Source organism: Oreochromis niloticus, linkage group LG7, assembly GCF_001858045.2.
Source record: "Oreochromis niloticus isolate F11D_XX linkage group LG7, O_niloticus_UMD_NMBU, whole genome shotgun sequence".
NCBI lineage: Eukaryota > Metazoa > Chordata > Actinopteri > Cichliformes > Cichlidae > Oreochromis > Oreochromis niloticus.
The window spans coordinates 55768445-55786445 of record NC_031972.2 but is presented as its reverse complement, the minus strand read 5'-3'; the positions used below and the strand labels follow the sequence as shown (position 1 = coordinate 55786445).

The window sequence follows — 18001 nt, the reverse complement described above, 5'->3', positions numbered from 1 at the left end:
CAGGTAAGCACAGGACTTATGTATGTGTTCCTCTCTGGAAACAGCGTGGCAATTTACATCAATGAGAGGTAACTGAAGGAGAATCAATATGTTTTTGATATAAGAGCTAACTGTTTTGTTAGAAATTGCTGGTCCTGAGGACTGGGACTCTGGAGGGAACACAGGATTTATCCAGAGGAAAGCTGTGTTATCATAAACTGTTCAACCATATAAACCTGAAATCTTTGTTTAACAGATGGCCTCCATGATGCGTACAAGAACTCAAAACAATATTCGCTGTCAGATCTCTAGCTTTCCCTGTGTTAATGGAAAAACTGTTATTGTGCCACGTGCATAAATGTGTGCGTTTCTCTCAATTTCTCTGCAGAATGTGTGATGCTGTAAGTACATATCAAAGTCAATATTACATGCAGTAACAGGCTGACACTGTGATACACTGACACATCCCAATAATTGCTGTAGTTTGACAGACATCAATATGATGTGTAATAGCTCTGATAGAGAGTTAAAAAAGGGGAAGAAATAAAATAAAAAACTACAGTAAATTAGTTTTGTGTGTGCACACTATTGAGAAAAGACTGTGTCTGAAATACTGTAAACTGCTCTGCTCTCTGTGTAAAGTATCTTGGCTGCATGTAAACCTAGATACATCATTGGGATTCTGCTGCTTCCTCCCAACACTCCACCTTTAGTTTTGTTCAGTTCTGCTGCATTTTATCTAAATACAGGTAATATTGTGGGGCAGAAAGATGTGGGGCTTGGCTGTAAACTAAAGACAGAGTAAAGTGCTTTCTGTAAAAGCCTTGGCACCATACTCTGAGCTTTGAGCCATCTAGTTATGCACTAGTTCTGATAACATCTCCCCCTTCTCATTTCAAATAATTGGACACTCCTGATGATTCACTACCACAAGGTAAAAAAAATGACACATACTTCCTTTTTTGGCATTAAATTTGGTGTCGTTTTCAGTCAGTGATTTGCAGTAATCCTTAGTAAATTGTTTTTGTGGGTTACCTGGAACAATACCTCTCCCTGCTCATTTAATATACAAAACTGATGCTGCATTTTTTCAAATCTGACACGCCAACTGCAAGGACATTATCCATGTACATAGTTTATATGCAACTATGAAAGCAGCAGGACATGGGCAATCATTATAATATATACGAAATCAAAAGAATTGGGATTTATATTGTGTGAGGAAGGTTTGCCCACCCATTTAAAGAGGAGATTGGGTAAATACAGCCACATATATATACATGCATAAGCTATGATGATTATAGTAAGAAGATTTAACCTTCAGTTTGATTGGAGTGCTTCTTTCAGTTAGCCCTCAAAGTGTTTAATTAGCCCTGCCTGTGTAAAATGCTTTTAAGCAACCAATTAAATAATTCTCTGAAAAAAGAAAATACGTTTGTAACGTTCCTGTTCTATAATGCAGAAAACATTCAGTGTCACAGAAACCACTAGAATTAATTAAAAAAAATAACCTAAGATAGTTTAGTCAGATTGGTATAAACACATATAATCTGAATCTGCATACGGCTTGTGGAGAATATTTTGGAGGCTGAAACATTCATAATGCTTTTCAGTGCATATGGTTACTTGAGTTTCCTGTTTTTCAGAATATCTTCAAGGCAGAGTAAAACAACACCTCTCATAACTCAGAGGCCATGTCAAATACTCCGCGCAGCTTCATTAGTCATTGATTACTTACTTGATCTTCATGGGGGACTAGTCCAGTTGAACTCAAAAGTTTAGAATTTGTGGGCTTTGCTTATAAAAGCGGTCTTTCTTAGAGATGCTTGGAAAATTTCATACCCTATTTTATCTGTTTTATAAACCACTGTCTTTTGCAATGGGCATAAAACATCATATGAATCCAGTATTTTTTCAATATGGGAAGGATGAACATGGCATAGTTATATCAAAGCTAAAGTACTACATATTTAAGGTGTCAGCCATCAACTGGTGGGGTAAATTCCTGTTACAGGCAATGACATGTAGCCCTTTGCATGCTCATCCTCGGCTGTTAGAGGATGTTTATGTTTTTTAAGCTGAGTTTAAGTTAACTGTCAATTTGTTTTGAAGTGATACTCATTTAGAGTCAGGGGGTAATTGTTTGTTTGCACATTCTCGTCTCTCTGTTCCTCGTCTGTCAGCCTTTTCACATTAGTCACTATCTTCCAGGACATGCAAATGAAATGATAATTATGCAGACATCTTAAAAGTGGTATGGAAGGGCTGCTTTCCGTCTTGTCGGGTTTATCATCTCTCCAGCACCTCTGCTTCACAGTGACTGCTTCCCCAGAGTCACGATTCCTTTTTGTATCTGGCCAACTGGTTTCAAAGTAATTTGCTGAGGTTTGATATTAAAGAGCTATTTCTTTCCCCATGTTGGTGTAAAATCACCATCTGTCTCACTGTCTGCTCTGATTTGAGTGGTCTCTTTGCCAGACTGGCCTGCAGATGCATACGGATCAAGCCTCGCACCCTGTTGCCTGCACAGTTTTATGTAATATTCAATTATTAAAAGTAAAGTGACATGCTTTCATAATTAATGCTATGAATACTTTATCTGTTTTCTCCACACAGTATAAACATCTGAAATACCTAAAAGTTCAGTTAAAGGAATAAAAAATATGAAATTGTGGCAACCCTTTCAAAATAAATCAAAACAATTTTTCTTTGGTTTCTTTAGTCTTTGTAACTCTGGATGTACATTGAGGTGATTGTAATACAGCAAACATAATTTGGCCCCAGTTATCATCTTCATGATAATACTGTGGGATGCTGTGAATGTTTTTGCAGAGCCCCGTATATCAATCTTATACAATAAGGTCAATCATTTATTGAACAAAGACACAATTTTTGTATCTTTGCATCTGTGCACCATCACAGTGGATATGTGATTGATTTACAGACTTTCAGCTTTAATTCAAGGGGTTTTATAAACAAAATTGCAGTTGTAATTGAAGTATTACAACCTTTTTCTAGCATTTCACTGTAATTTCAAGTATGAGTTGCAAACTACTGGTTAGACTCAAGAAGGGCAAGATCAGAATACACGTTGCCAGAAAAAAAATCCAAAAGAATGTGCACTGTTTTAAAGAAAAATCAAGGTGAACTTGGACCAGAATGATAAGAAGAGAAATGTATGGAGGAGAGAAACGGCTCATGATCCAAAAAAACAACATTCTCTATCAAACATGAGGGAGGTAATGTTATGACATGGGCTTTGGACAGAAGTGGAAGGATGAAATCTGAAGTGTATAAGGCTGTATTATCCATTTGCACTGTGAAGTGCAAATGGATAATGAGCAAAGCAAACTGCTAAAGCAACCAAAGAGTTTTTCAAGGTAAAGAAGTGGGATATTCTTTAATGGCAAAGTCAGTGACCTGTTCTCAACTCGACAGAGCATGCTTTTCAGTAACTGAAGACAAAACTAAAGGCAACTGAAGGCAGCTGCATTGATTGCTTAGTTTAAAATCCACTGTGATGGTATATAGAGGCAAAATACAAAAAAATTGCCTTTGCTAAAGAAAGGTTGGAAGTGAGGAGTTTTAGTGCAATTCGTAACTCATACATAGTCCACTGGTACTACTAATCTCATGAAAATAGTGCTTTAGTTATCAGACAATAACCAATGGGTTCCAAGTTTGGGCCCTATGGTTTCCACTTTTAAGTATAGATGTTTATGTATGGATTTAGACAAAGAGGTCACAGTCAAATGGACACACACAAAATAATAATTAGAAAATGCAGATATAAAGCCAGTACCTTGTAAATTGTTCCAACAGGAGAGAAGAGATTAACATGATTTGCATTAGCATATTTCTAAAAGAGAGGAAGAGCTGCCTTTCCACCGCCAGTTAATTGACTCAATTTCAAACGCATGCATTGCCCTCTCCCTTTCTTTATCCCCCCACCCTCCCTGTCACCCTCTGGGCTGAATTAATGAGAGATCAGTGAAAGGATGCTTACAAGATTAACAAATGCCTCAACACTTAGTCTGTGTATATGAGTGTCATTGGAGGCCTCTGCTGTCCCAAAGGGGCTGTGAGGATTACAGCAGCATACAGTATTGTTTGATTGATGTGTTATGTAAAGGAATTACTAGGATGTATAGCAAATTATATAGAGGCCATGAAGTAATAGCTGTCTATCCTCTCTTTGTCTTTTCTGGACAACACACCTAATACTGACACTAAATTCATTAATGTTCTCTTCCAAAGTGAATCTTATTATCATAAAGTAATTTATGCTTTTTTTTAATGGGCAAACTTAGTCAGCTTTTTATTAAAAAGATGGTTTTTTTACGGATTTTTTTTTTTTCAGGTGCCTCATGTCACTGTTTCTCCAAGATTTTGAAGGTTTTGTGATGATTTTAATGAAGAAAATGTTTATACAAAGCCTGTCATCTGAAACTGGGATTACCCTTGCATATAAAATGCAGGTTAGTGTTAGTGTTAGTCTCATTGATATACTCATACACAGCACTGTACCACTTTGTATACATACATAGGGAATTCAAATACAAAGTTATATAAGGCTGTTTAAAAGTCTTGAGCCACCCCTCATTTCTTTAGAATGGAAAAGTGGAAATAGTTGCAGTAAATTATTGAAATATGTGCAAGCCTACATGAAAATAGAGCCTATAAGTTAAAAACTATTCTAAAGAGCTTGACACTCAGTACTTGGTATGACCAGCCTGAACTCTCTTCAAGTTTTTGTGTAGTTTTTTTAACTTGTCTTTGGAATAATTCTCCAGAGTTCTTGAAGGACATTCAAAGCTCTTCTTTCTTAATATGATTCCAGAGTGCTTCAGTAATGTTGAGGTCCAGGCTATGGAGAAACCAGTTTATGGCTGGTAGAGTGTTCCACTGTGTGTTTTTATGTCCAGGTATCCTTTTACTGCATTACCACTGTGTCTTATTATTGTCATGCTAAAAAATGATAATTTTTTCCAATGTTTCTTGCAATTTGGCATAAATTGGTACCGTCTGTGAAAGTTGAAATTTCTTAGGTACTGAATAGCAGACAGCCACACTGTACACAATGATTGGCTGGTATGTAATGCGTCTTTGCCTTAACAAACAAGTAGAGCAAAAAATGGTGATTTATGACGAGAAAGTGCTCTCGAAGCACACTGGGAGATGTAGCTCTGTAGGAAATGCAGTTTTATCATGTTGGATTTTTTTGAAGCAAGGCAGCAAAGGTAAGATAGAATTTATGCTTATGGTTTTCAAACTTAAACCCTAGTTTTGATGTTCTTTTGCTGCTGGTTCAGTGAGTTTTGGTTGGAGCCTGTACATGCTGTTGGGTGAACAAGGGAATCCGCACTTTGTGTGCATCTTTTTGCAGAATCTTTTACCCGCTCTTTAATTGTTTGTTGCCTGTGTTTGGTGGTCATGGAAATGGTTTTGTAAGTTTTTAGCTGATATTCTGACATTTCTGTTGATACCGTAGATGTCTGCATTTAAATAACAGACCTGGTGGTGCAGCCCTTGAAACCACAACCTTCACCCCTGGGGTTTAACAGGTTGAGGTTTTTTTTTGGGAGATGGAGAACAGAAGAAAACAACTGAAGAAAGAATCTATTGCAGATGAACAGTCTCTGAAAGTCATGTAGGAAAAACTAGGAAGTAGAAAGAAATCCAGCGAAGACCTGACAGAGGATGCGAGAGATTCATCTGGTGCTTCAGTTGATCCAGCTACTCTTTACTGAACCCTCAACAGAAGTGGTCTCAGTGGAAAGAAGAAGCCATTCTTAAGAAAGGGGGAAAAAAGGAGAAAAGGTATGACACATTACACAAGAATCATACTCAAAATAAGTGGCACCAGGTCTTACAGAGTGATGTGAATGACAACTGACAAAGCATTGTCAATCTGCACAAAGGAGGTCAGGAGAGAGATGCAACAGTGAGTGTCAATCCCCCGTTTGTTTGCACATTTCAATAAATATTCCAATTTTCTTATCCAAACATAAAGACAGAAGAGAGGCTCAAGATGTTTGCACTGTGTATTGTTATAGTTTCAGTAAAGAACAGGTCTTAATCAATCAATATACTGCTGCATTCAGTTGGGCCATTTTGGGACTGATTACTTTGAATAATGAGATTCTTAGAGCTCAATTCAGGTGCCCTTTATGATTAATTGAAAAGAGCCATGAAGTAATGACTTTAAAGTTACAATAGAATTACAATAAAGGCGTGTTTATTAAATGGCCCCGTGCAACTACTCACACAAATATTTACGCACCCACACGGCAAGTGTTCCCTCAAGTTTAGGAGAGCAGTGAGTAATTAGCATTGGCAAAAGGCATTGACACTACAGAGAGAGATCCATTGAGATACTCCACTGAATTATTCAGACTAATTAGTTTCTCCCATAGACCTATGGGAGCTGTGCATGGATTCAATGTGGTTCACATGTATGTGTGAATTTGAGTGAAGCATGTAATGTACTGTAATTTTTGTGTGGAAGAGATACGCCTGTGTTGTTTGTCTCCCTGTGCCAAAGGGAAAGCTGTTGCAACAGTCTGTGTCTGGCAGAAAAGAAACTTCAAAAGCTTCTAGCAAGCTGGAGGCACACATAGTCGCTAACGGCTACACACAAGACCAGTTTTAAATTCCTTTGAACACTGAATTACTTCAGCACTCTCTAAATTTAACAGTTTTGTGACTGTAGTCTTTGGTTGGTGTAATGGGTATTTCCTATAGCCTTGAGGTTGAAGCTTGTGTGAATCAGCAGCCTTTTGTATTCGTGGTAGCAGGTTTAGGTATTAACTAGCTTAACCTAAACTCAGTTTCCTAAACTTTTGGGATCCTGTTAACCCAAATTCAATTTAATTGAACCATACAAAGAAATAAATGAATATATGGGGTTGAGGTTTCCTGTGTTTAAAAGCTACATTGTGAGATTATTACCATTATTATTACCATTATTGCAAGTTGTAGCCACTTGTCCATTTGTCTCTCGCCATAGCCCAGAGACCAAACAGCAGCTTCAGTGGGAGAGTTTGCAGTATCTAAGCCATCGGGTTAGACATGACCAAGAATGATCATTTCCTTCATCATGGCATTGTGAATTTGTTACCCAGGATCTCCCTGTCAGTGCTTATTTATAATGTAACATCCTTAGGCAGCTAAAATATATTCGGAGCAAATGTGTAGATGGAAATGTGTGTGTGTGGTTGGCTCAGTCTTCGTGTTAGCCCTGTGATTTGTCCACTGTACCCTGCCCCTTGCCCTTGCCCATGACCTCAAGTTAGATAAGTGGTTATGAAAATAGGATAAATAGGAAAAATAGATGGATATCTGTGTCATTTTCTTCCCCATATGAAGTTACCAAGGAACTTGTGACAGATTTTCAAAGCCGTTTTTTTGCATATTATTACCTAAGAAAGATTCTCCATATTATTTACATTACAATTTACAAGCCTGCCTTGAAGTGACCACTACAGGTTATAGAGGAACGGAGCTCCACTCTCATACAGAAGGACTGCATGCTACAGAAGTTAGTTCTGATGAAACGATCAAGTGTTTACAAGATTGGAAAGTCCTGTGTTCAGAAAATTGGACTGACTTCTGATCACTTTCCTGGGAGACGTGTTCTCTCATTTCAAAACTTGCTAGCAAACTATGTGTTACATTCCTCTAAAAGGGTCAAGGCGATGAGGGAAAGTAACAAAAAGTGTCCGGGTCGGAAAAAGGAGACAAGGAGGCATAAAGGGCCGTAACACTATGAGTTCAGCATTCAGGTCAAAATTAAATTGGATATCAAAAATTGTTTTTCCAGGGCAAAAGTGTAAATGTTTGACTCCTCCATTTGTAACAGTCCCTTTTAATTAAGCAAGCATACGCTTTAAGTCCATGTAGTTCATATTTGCCCCTCACAGCGGAGAGGCTATTGTGTTGTTGTTGCCTCTATTGTAGGGAAGAAAAGTGCTTGATGTGGTATTGACATGCGAGAAGTGCCCTCACCCCTGGTCATAAACTCATACTCTGTTCAGTATATTAGTTATTGTAATCGAGTTGTTTATGAAGGTTATATTTGAAATAATATATCGCATTATAATAAAAAATGAAAATTTAAAAAAGGTGAAGATGGAAGTTTTACAATGCTGTCAGTCAAATTGACAGACTACTGTATAAGAAAGTACTGTCACGGTCGCCGAACCACTCCGTATCTACGTGTGTAAAACCTCACTCTCGCACCCCCAGAGTTGTGCGAGAGACAGAGGGGAAGACATGCAGCAAAGGAACGCAGGTCAGATTCGAACCCGGGCAGCTGCACTTCAGTTGTGAGTGGCCATAGGTGAAAGTATGAGTGGGTGTCTGCATCTCTGTGTCAACCCTGTGATAACCCCATTACCCTGAATTAGATAAGCATGAAAAAATGGATGTTTGGATCTGTCCTTATTCTCTTAGCGGAGACGGATGTTAGAGAAAGCATTCAGCTGCAGTGCAGAGGGTGCGCCAGTAATTATCCATAACCATTTTAGGAGTTTGGTTTAAAGCTGTGATTTGTGATGTATTTAAATGACATTCATCCCCCTTATTTCCCTTTTTGTGCTTACGCATCTCACTGGTTTGACAGTTGGTATGATATGCTAATTTCATGAAATTATAATTAAATACCAAGTTTCAAGGATTTCCCCTCCATCAGAAAACTTGCTATGTTTTTTAAGAGTTTCACTTCCTGGTTAAAATGTGCTGTTTTTAATTGGTCAAGACAAGTTGACAAATGAACCCGAGTCTGTGAAAATATCATATTTTCCAATTCATGCTACTATCATAATAAATCATGTTGAATATTTGATACAGACACTGTTCATAGCATTAATATTATTTACTGTTTGCAGAGTGTAAATAGAGACTTTCATACTGTTGACCGGTTTTCTTTCATCTCTGTGTAACTGATAACAAATATTTTCAACTTACTGGAATATACTTCTTGAGTACATGAATATAAATGTGCTAAAGTGTTACATTTTTAAAATTTATGCCGTTAAAAATTATAGCTATGTATGTGAGCATTTGTGGCAGCAAACAGCTGTTGGGTGTGTTATACATAAAAGCACACTGCTGACCTCATTATACTACCCCTAAAGACGCTCAGTGATTTATGTGGTAAACATCTGATTCATTGGTAGGGTGCTACACAGCGAGATCGGTGCCTTAATGCAGCCCTTGTTTAAGCTGTGCAGCGAGGTGTTTTTTCTTATATTACATATTCGCTTTTTATCTACAATACCTTTCAGTATTTTTTCTTTCTGCTCCTAGTGGTAGGTTTTTGAAGCAGAAAGAAAAGCATTGGCTGCAACAGCTCTAAATTCACTGCCCATGGGAAAGAAGGGAATCATTTTTCTCAGCTGGCCGTTAGGCTGAAGAGCTACAATTTCACATTCAGGCAAATGCACAAACGTACTCACACACATACAGTTACACTCATGGGCAGCGATACACGTGTATATAAAACACACACAAACACACACACATAATCACACAGAGCTCTGTGGACTCACAAGTGGAGGTATTAGGTCATTATTGTAGCTTTAGAGAAATGAACACTTCATCTCCAACCCCTCTCGAACAGCTATTGATCAGGCTTCCCCCTGTAGAGTTGTGTTTTTTAGTTTCAGGGCATTTTGGCTCCTCAAGGAAATGCCAAATGTGAGCTATGAATTAGAATTTGAGTAACATGCAGCCTCCACATGTTTTTGTTTTTATTTTTTAATGTGACATTTTAATACTTTATTTGATCGTGATAATGGATGAAAACAGGGGAATGGCTATCAGAAAATGGTCTGGACACCCTGGAATTGAACCAGAGACTCTCTGCACAGGGTATTTGTGCACATGTTTTATGTACTCTAACCACTCAGCTTAATGAACGGCCTTTGGGGGTGTTATATCTTTAAGACCAGAGTGATGATAAGCTCAAACATTATCAGTTCTGGTTATGGCACCAGAGAAACCCAAAAAATAGATTTCCTATTTATTATTGCTACATAAATCTTGCACATTATATCTCACCAGCTCTGTTTCTAATTTGCAGTAAGAGATTAAGTAATTTGTCTATGATACATTTCTCTGTTTCCAATCCAGAAAAGATCTATCTTTCTTGGAGCCTTTATGAGAGGGGCAGGGACAGCTGCAGCACCCAGCAGCACAGATGCACAGAGAGAGGTCTTGCTCTTACTGACAGTCAAAGAGAGAACTGAACATTCAAAAGTGTTCTGCACTTTACAAGGGTGAGTTTTGACAGGCCGCAAAAAAACGGCAATCTTCTCCAAACATGCAGAAAAGATCCATCATATACAGAACGATCTTTGCTTAGCTGATAGTCTTGCAGCTCTAGGTATATATTTATGCTTATTGCTTTGATTGGGTTGACTAAATTATGCAAACATGAAATAATGATTAAAAGTAACTACATACTGTGTAACAGCTTGTCTCTTCATATATTTAGCGCCAAATATTTTTCAGAATGCTCGGAGGAGGAGGAGTGAAGTACTCAAAACCCTTTTACTTAAAAACATTTGAATTGTAAACAGTAAAAGAAAAAGTTGCACACACATTATTTTTCCAAGTTCATGATTCTAACTGCGCCAGAGAAACCTCTGGTTTTAACCTAAGTGTCTTTAATTTGGCTGGACATGTAGCTGGTAGCTAGCCAAGACTCTCTGCAGTTAAAAGGAGAGGCAGAGAGACGCTGCCATTACTTTGCATGTACTGGGCCTTTATTTGGTTGCAACAAACAAGAAATTAAAAGACAAATAAAAGAAAAGTCTTGTTCGGTTGCTGCAGCTCATCATACTTGTAATGCTGAATTCTAATGAATTTGTAACTAAGAGAAAGTTCTTGTTTCTATATTTTGTTATATTGCAAACATCATCACATATTATATATTAAAAATGTCAGATTATGTTACAAGTTTATAAAAGTACATGAATAAGTGACTTACTAGTTCAATATTAAGGATCCATACTGTAAATAGAGGATGGATATATTCTCTGTGATGTCAGCCATTTACTTTTTGGGTACTGCCTCTAGTGACATTTTGATTGCTGTCATGTTTGTTTTTTTAATCAATAAGTATCAAAATGACAACAATAGGGTGGAGTGCCAAGGTATTAGCTGATGCTTATTAGCCTGGTTACTGTGAGTGCAATGTATAGATGGTTATACATGCTAATTAGTGCATGTAAATGAAACACTATAAATTTGCTCACTGAAAAAGCAGTTATATTATGTGTCAGATAATTGCATCCAGTGACTCTAATTAACTCAAGTAATGAGCAGCAGACAGACTAGTTGTAACTCACCTGACTCTCAAACTGGCCACGCCCTTAATAATATAATTTAGACAGGTTTGTTGGTACTTTGAAAATGAACCTACCTGGGTTGCGGTTTTTGGTACTCCTGTGTTATTTTTTATTTTCACCTGTCCTTTATGCAATTGAAACTTAAGGATATCCATGCCAAGTATTTACTTTTATTAGCCAACGTTTAGTACTTTTATTGCTGCCATCAAACACTATTATCCCATCTTATTTGATACACCAGCCAACCTCCCCTTTCCACACACTACCAGTTCACATTGCCCCCATGCTACACTTTTAATCCACAGGAAACACTGTGAGAAAGTATCTTCACTCATGTGCATTTGATGATGAAGTTATTTTTACCCACACTTATTATTCCCAACATCATAAACTATCCAATGACCTGGGCCAACTGCCAGGACTGTCAATGCAGTGTAATAGGCAATTTATAAGCAAGTGTATGTGTGTGTTTGTGTGTCACTAGGTGAGATCTCAGCATTTCGAGACAAAGTGGGAATGCAGGGATTGGGAGGTGACTCACAGTGTTTGTCTTTTTATTACTGTGCGTAAGTGGCCTGATAGCAAATTATGTACGGCCTACATTATGTTAAAAAATATTTTTAGATGTTCATTGGTATTAATAATAAACTCTAAATACATAGGGAGATATGAAGACAGTAATAGCTGTGGTCTGGTTCTCTGTGGCTTCGCAGCCTGTAGTTCTGAGAATGAGCTTTTACACCCAATGCCCTGTGCAGTCATGTTTGATATGCTGCTTCTCTCCCCATTGCTCAGCTCCTACTGCTGTACTGTAATTACTGCGCTTGGCAGACAGTCACGACACATCGACAACAGACGAATTTGGGTGTAGGGAGGGGATAAGCAAAAGAAAAGAAAGATGTGGGGGTGGGGATGGGTGTTCTGAGGGAAAAGAGTTTCCCAGTTTTTTTGTACAAACTCTCACAGAAAAGCTGCATCACTGTGAAAAGTTTAGCTCTTGAGTAAGTCACATAGGATGAGAGGTAACTTATATTCATGTGGAAAGATTGACCATATATTCATATGCATAGTGTTGTGTGTTTTATGTCTGTTTTAAAGGGTGTCTAAGTTAAATTTTTAGCAGAGAGAAAACATTTTCTAGGTGAATACATATTGGAATAATGATGTCCTTGGAGAATTATTGCACTCTTCTTCAGTGTTGGGGTCATTTCTCAATGTATTACACATAACTTCTTACTTTTTATAAAAGGAATGCAGTAAGTTACTTAATTACTTCTTGGAGAAACTGATTTGTTACACTACTTGTTACATTTTTTTCTCATTACTCCGTAAAATAAACCAAAACCTATTGTCACATGATTATCAGGTAACAACATAAACGTGAGGCTACAGCTCCACACACCACCACAATTTCTAAAAATGAGGACACACATACAGTCTTTTTTTTTAGTATTTATGTATGGACACAAAGCCAACAACACAAAGCAACGCTGAAAACCAGCAGAGAGACTTTAAAGTGATCACCACAGTGATTCTACTTTAGAAACATGAACAGATGGAAACAGAGGCTGCTGCTTGACTGCCTGTCTCTGCTTTTGTTACCTGTTGAAGTTCAGGCTGTGGCAGCTGAGCTGGGGGTCGGCATACACTCAACTTTAAAATCACTCTGGGTTCTTGGCTAGCTTTGTGTTAGCATGCTTGCAAATGTCTATTAGCAGTGTAATCCAGTTATTTCTGTCTTGGGTGGAGTTGGCCCCTTCCATCACTCTCTTATCCTTTTGTGCAATAAAAGTAATGTCCATATCTCTACTCCTCAAAAACTGTGCCTCTTCGTCATTTCCCTCCTCCCGCTCACGAACTGAAATCAGCTGTTTCATCAGCTGATTTTATCAGGGTGGATGTGACAAAGGAGGACACTAGCGATAGGGTGAGTTGTAGGCAGATGATCCACTTAGCAACCACTAAAGGGTGTAGCTGAAAGAACAAAAAGAAATATGACAGGGTGAAAACATAATCAATAAAATCAATTTTGACACCAGGCTTATCTTCTAGCCATTACATGTGAAAGCAATTTTTCTAGTATAGCTCATGGAAAAATGAACAACAGTGTCATGTGTCGCTGTGTGGCAGGCAGGATGAGGACCCAAACGCAAACTCACAGGAAAACAGGACTGAACTCAAAATACAGCTTTATTGCTGACGGATGATAAAGGCGATACAAAATAATATGAAACTAAACTGGGAAGTACTAAGGAACTGACTCACGAGGAAACACACGGAGGGAAACACAGCCATGAGGGAGAACGCGACACAGAACTGAGGGAGAGGCAGACATAAATACACAGAGGGTTAACGAGGGAAGTGGGAGCACACGAGGAAACACAGGTGACACTGATAATCATAACAAGACACAACAGGAGTGAACGCAACACTGACGGGAGACTGTCAAAGTAAAACAGGAAGTGCACAGAGGTTCAGACAGGAGGAGAGAGAGCACGGGGAGAGCACAGACATAACGGGCTGGGTAAAACATGGAATAAAACACAAGGAGAGATGAGGGCTCACAGATACACAGAGGGCACACAGGGGGTAGGAGTCACAAGGGGAAAAACATAAGGAAACAACGTAACAGAGCAACTCAGGAAGCATGGCCTAAATAAGGAACAAAATACATGAAAACTAAGAATACTGGGCCAACGTGGCCCAGGACCATGACAAACAGTGGCGTTTACGTGTTTTATGAAATAGTTTGGACATAACATATTGATCAAGCAACTTTAGAGTCTGAAGAAGTTTTTCATAATCCTTTGAGCAAACAAAGGATGAGTAGGAGCCAGCAGTAGAGGACATTGTGTTGAAGTGTAACACCAATTGAGTGTTCCCATATAAACTTTAATGAAGTGAATAAAATGGACATGCTGTCTTATACAAAAAAAAAGAAAACTGTCAAAAGCTGAAGAGGCAATCAACAAATTATGAAGAGAATCCATCGATTTTAAGATCCTTTGTTTAAGATCCAGACTCTCATACCTGGTAAAATTGCAAGAATCTGATGAAAAAGAAACATTGTGATCTTTGACAAACTCCAAGTGGCCTCTCAAAAAGGCTCCTATATAACTCCCTGAGAATCACCTAATTTTGTTTGCTAATCCCATTACATGAGTAAACTTGGATCCTTTTTTGCTATTGACGATCAATCAATATTTGGAGTTTCTGAAGTGAAGCAAGGCAGAAAACAGAGAACCACTGGAGGCATGTCACAACGTGTCACAGCCTTTGGAGACCTTCACACAAAACTGACTCTACAAGCTATTTAGAATTTAGAGAGTTACATTATGATCTGTTCTGGCATTTTTACATGAAAAAAGTTACACTATGCACATTTAAATACATTCCCTGAAACGTATTCCTTTCACCTCTGTCTTTGAGAGAGAGGAGACCTGACGTGCCATTGCAGCTTTAAGCCTTTGTGCTATCAGCTCCTGATTATGTTTCTGTATCATTAAAATCTGACTTTAAAAATAAATCACCATTATTGAAATCCAAACTGCATTAATGCCACTGGCCTAGGGAGTTGAGGCAAATCATTTCATTTGCAAGTTTAAGAGATTGGCTCCTCCAAATAGAGACTCTTTTCTGAGGTGTATGGACATGTTTAAGAAAGATGAATCTTTCTCCTTGCTGTGAATGGCAACTTCATGCTCTGTGTGATCTTCTTACTGAGGATACAGAGTAGCAGTTTATAGTCCAATTTTGCCTACTTCCAAGGTGCATGAAGAAGAGCCAGCATCTAAAGAGACTGAAGGTCCAGCAACACTTGCAGTATGAAGAACAACTTTATTGCTTGACTAATGTGTTTCAGTATGTCGCCTTCATTGGACTTATTGGACTTACAGGGATACTCACCAGCTCTGGGGAAAATATGAACGCAGGTTAACATCAAGATACTGGAAAAGCCAGATATGGCTAGCCCATAGGTGGCTAGCCGTATCTCAGCTCACAGTCACTTTTTACCAAATCGATGAAACTTGTTAAGATTGGACCAAACGACTCAAATCCAGGTGTGGACATACCTATCCGAATGTACAGACATACCTAAGAAGACTCAAAGTTGTAACAGATAAATAAATAAATAAATGAATAAATAAATAAAGCCTTTTGTAAATGACTGAATTAAAGGATCTATATACTAAAAGCCTGCTTTTCTAAAAGTGGCATTTTTGCCCATTTTAATGTTGATCTATAAAATATAACATTCAAAAGTGAAAGAGTTTGAATGCTTTATGAGATTCAGTGTAGCTTCATTTGTTTCCAGCAGCAGCTGCAATAACAGAATGCAGTCATGCAAATCATTGCTAAATTCACAGATGTCACAAAATCTGGTTCATTTACTCTAGTCATGTGGCTAAGACTTTTTGCAACAAGCAGCCATATCTAGGAACTGTTGTAATAATGTGTGGCTGTTATGATCTACCATTTCCCCTCCTCTTTCCATTATTCACAGTGATTGGGATGGGTCGCAACTGAAGCAGAGAGGAACAGTGCAAAAAAGGTTGTTAGATGGACTGACTAATGCATCTGCAGAGTTACATAAAAACCTAGGAAAGTCTTTCCACAAAGACGCATGTTATTTGTGTCAGCTCTGAAATGATTACAAGAAGTTGGATCCAGTCACAGCAAAAGATATATTAATAAAGGACCATCATTTCTCTGGTTACTACCTGTAATAATTTACAGATTTCTGACATCACACATGGCCTAATGACTTTCTTCTTTAATTCTTGGCTATAATTTTAATAACTTCAGTTATTTAATTTCAGGCTTAGGTGATTGGAGATGTTTGAAGACTGTTTATGTCCATATTGCACTTTCTCTGCGAAAATTGAAGCTTTATCTTCATCCTTGTGTGCTGTTTGTACTGCTTTAGCTACCACTTTCAAACCAATTAAGAGCTGAGGGAAAACCATGTAATTTGCTTCAAGCCATCTACCTCAAGGGTTTTAGTTTGATTAATTAACTGCAGGTTATTGTGTTATAGGCCTGCATGTTTCATAAACACAAAAGGAAAGGTAGCTTTGATTGCCCCAGTGTCACCCCCACGTGTAACACGTAACTTCAGTGGGGATGGTTTGACGTCTAGCTTCCAGGACTGTTTTTGCATGTCATACCCCCTTCTCTCATTGTGTGCTGTCTAATGAAGATAGAATTTAAAATGAGATGCAAAAGTCTGAGACCACTAATGATAATACTTCTGTTTAACATTTGGGGTTTTTTCTGTTTTTTTCTTTCTACATATTGGTATAGTGGTTAGCGTTGCTACCTAAGAGAAGGTCCCCCGTTTGTACCTCCTGGTCGACTGGAGTCTGTGTGGAGTTTTCATGTTGCACATATGCCTGTATCAGATTTCTTCAGGTACTGTGCTTTTCCAAAGAGAATGCTTAGGTTATCTGGTGGCTTTAAATGTGGATGTCATGCTAGGTTGGATAAAATGCTAAGAAAATGAATGAATGGACGGATGTTCATACCATTTTAACATTTATCGCACCTTTGCTCCTTGTAAGCCACCAATACGTCTGGTTGGTTACTGAGCAGATGCTTGTGTGTCTGGAACTTAAAATCCCACAGGATCCTGTGCTGTCTCTCAAGCCATTTCAGCGGTGTGTTCCATTGGGACTTAGGGATTTGTATCCTACTCTCAGCACAGATGTTCCTATACACTATCCCAACAACTTGGTTATACCTCTCAGCATATGCTGTCAGTGTTTGCACGTTACACCCAGCAGTTATGTGCTGGATTGTCTCATGAACAAATTTGCATAGAGAATAGGACCTGTATTCATGGAGGACCTTGTGTCCTGTGTGCTGCTGCAGAGAGTGTCCAGCCTTCATGTTGCTGGTTCTTAGAGTTTCTGTATTTGTTGCTATGATGAGAGCTTCTTTGCTCTCTCTCAGGCTGTCCTTTTTTAAAATTTATTTTAATGTCACCCACTTCCATATGTCCGTATGAGGGAATTAATTTTTCCTTTCACAAATACATTTTCGGTCAACAGATTTTTGCCATGTGTGATCTCTCATTCCTTCTTTTGCTCCCTTTGATGCCAGAATCAATAGTTGTCATCCAACCCCAAAAGTAGAAAAAATAAGTTAGACTAGTTAATGTAAAACGGTCTTTTTTAAAAACAAACAAACCATTGTTTCCCATATTCATCAGTGGTTAAAAAAGAAACAATATTAAAGAAACCAAAGAAAATAGTGAGTCAAAATGAAGCTTGAAAGTCAAAGAAATAATACAAACCTCTGTGAAAAAAAAAAGTGTCCCACAAAGGAGTCAAAGCCTAATCTCTCACAGGAAAGTCTCTTGGATTATTTATTGAACAAAAAAACCACAAACTGTATATTTTTCACTTTACTTATGTGACTTATCACTGCAAAAGCTTCAAAAGCTGTTGTTCTTTCAATTCTAAGTGTATCCCAAAATATTGAACGTCTAATATAGGACATCATATACTGAAGCTAATATAGGAACATCTAAACATCAATAAAAAAGATGAAAGTGTGGCCTTTTTTTTAAATAAAAGGTTGCTGAACTGGGCATACTGACTTATCTCTAACTCCATTTTCATGCGCTGATTTTCTTGATTTGGAGCTAACATCACAAAATTTTAGTC

At 38.0% G+C, this 18001-nt stretch overlaps 1 protein-coding gene across 5 annotated transcripts in view; it reads left to right on the top strand.

The window, feature by feature from the left end:
• The window catches only part of shank3a (SH3 and multiple ankyrin repeat domains 3a), a 219970-nt gene that overhangs the window by 37271 nt on the left and 164698 nt on the right, over positions 1-18001 (top strand). For 2 of the 5 annotated variants that reach the window (XM_025908705.1, XM_025908703.1), the window contains exon 1: positions 10131-10259. The exons of 1 other annotated variant lie outside the window; for it this stretch is intronic. The gene's annotated coding sequence lies outside the window, so the exon portion shown is untranslated. Of the gene's footprint in view, positions 1-10130; positions 10260-18001 lie in introns of those variants that run through there. 2 more of the 5 variants (XM_025908706.1, XM_025908704.1) reach the window with 1 other exon arrangement.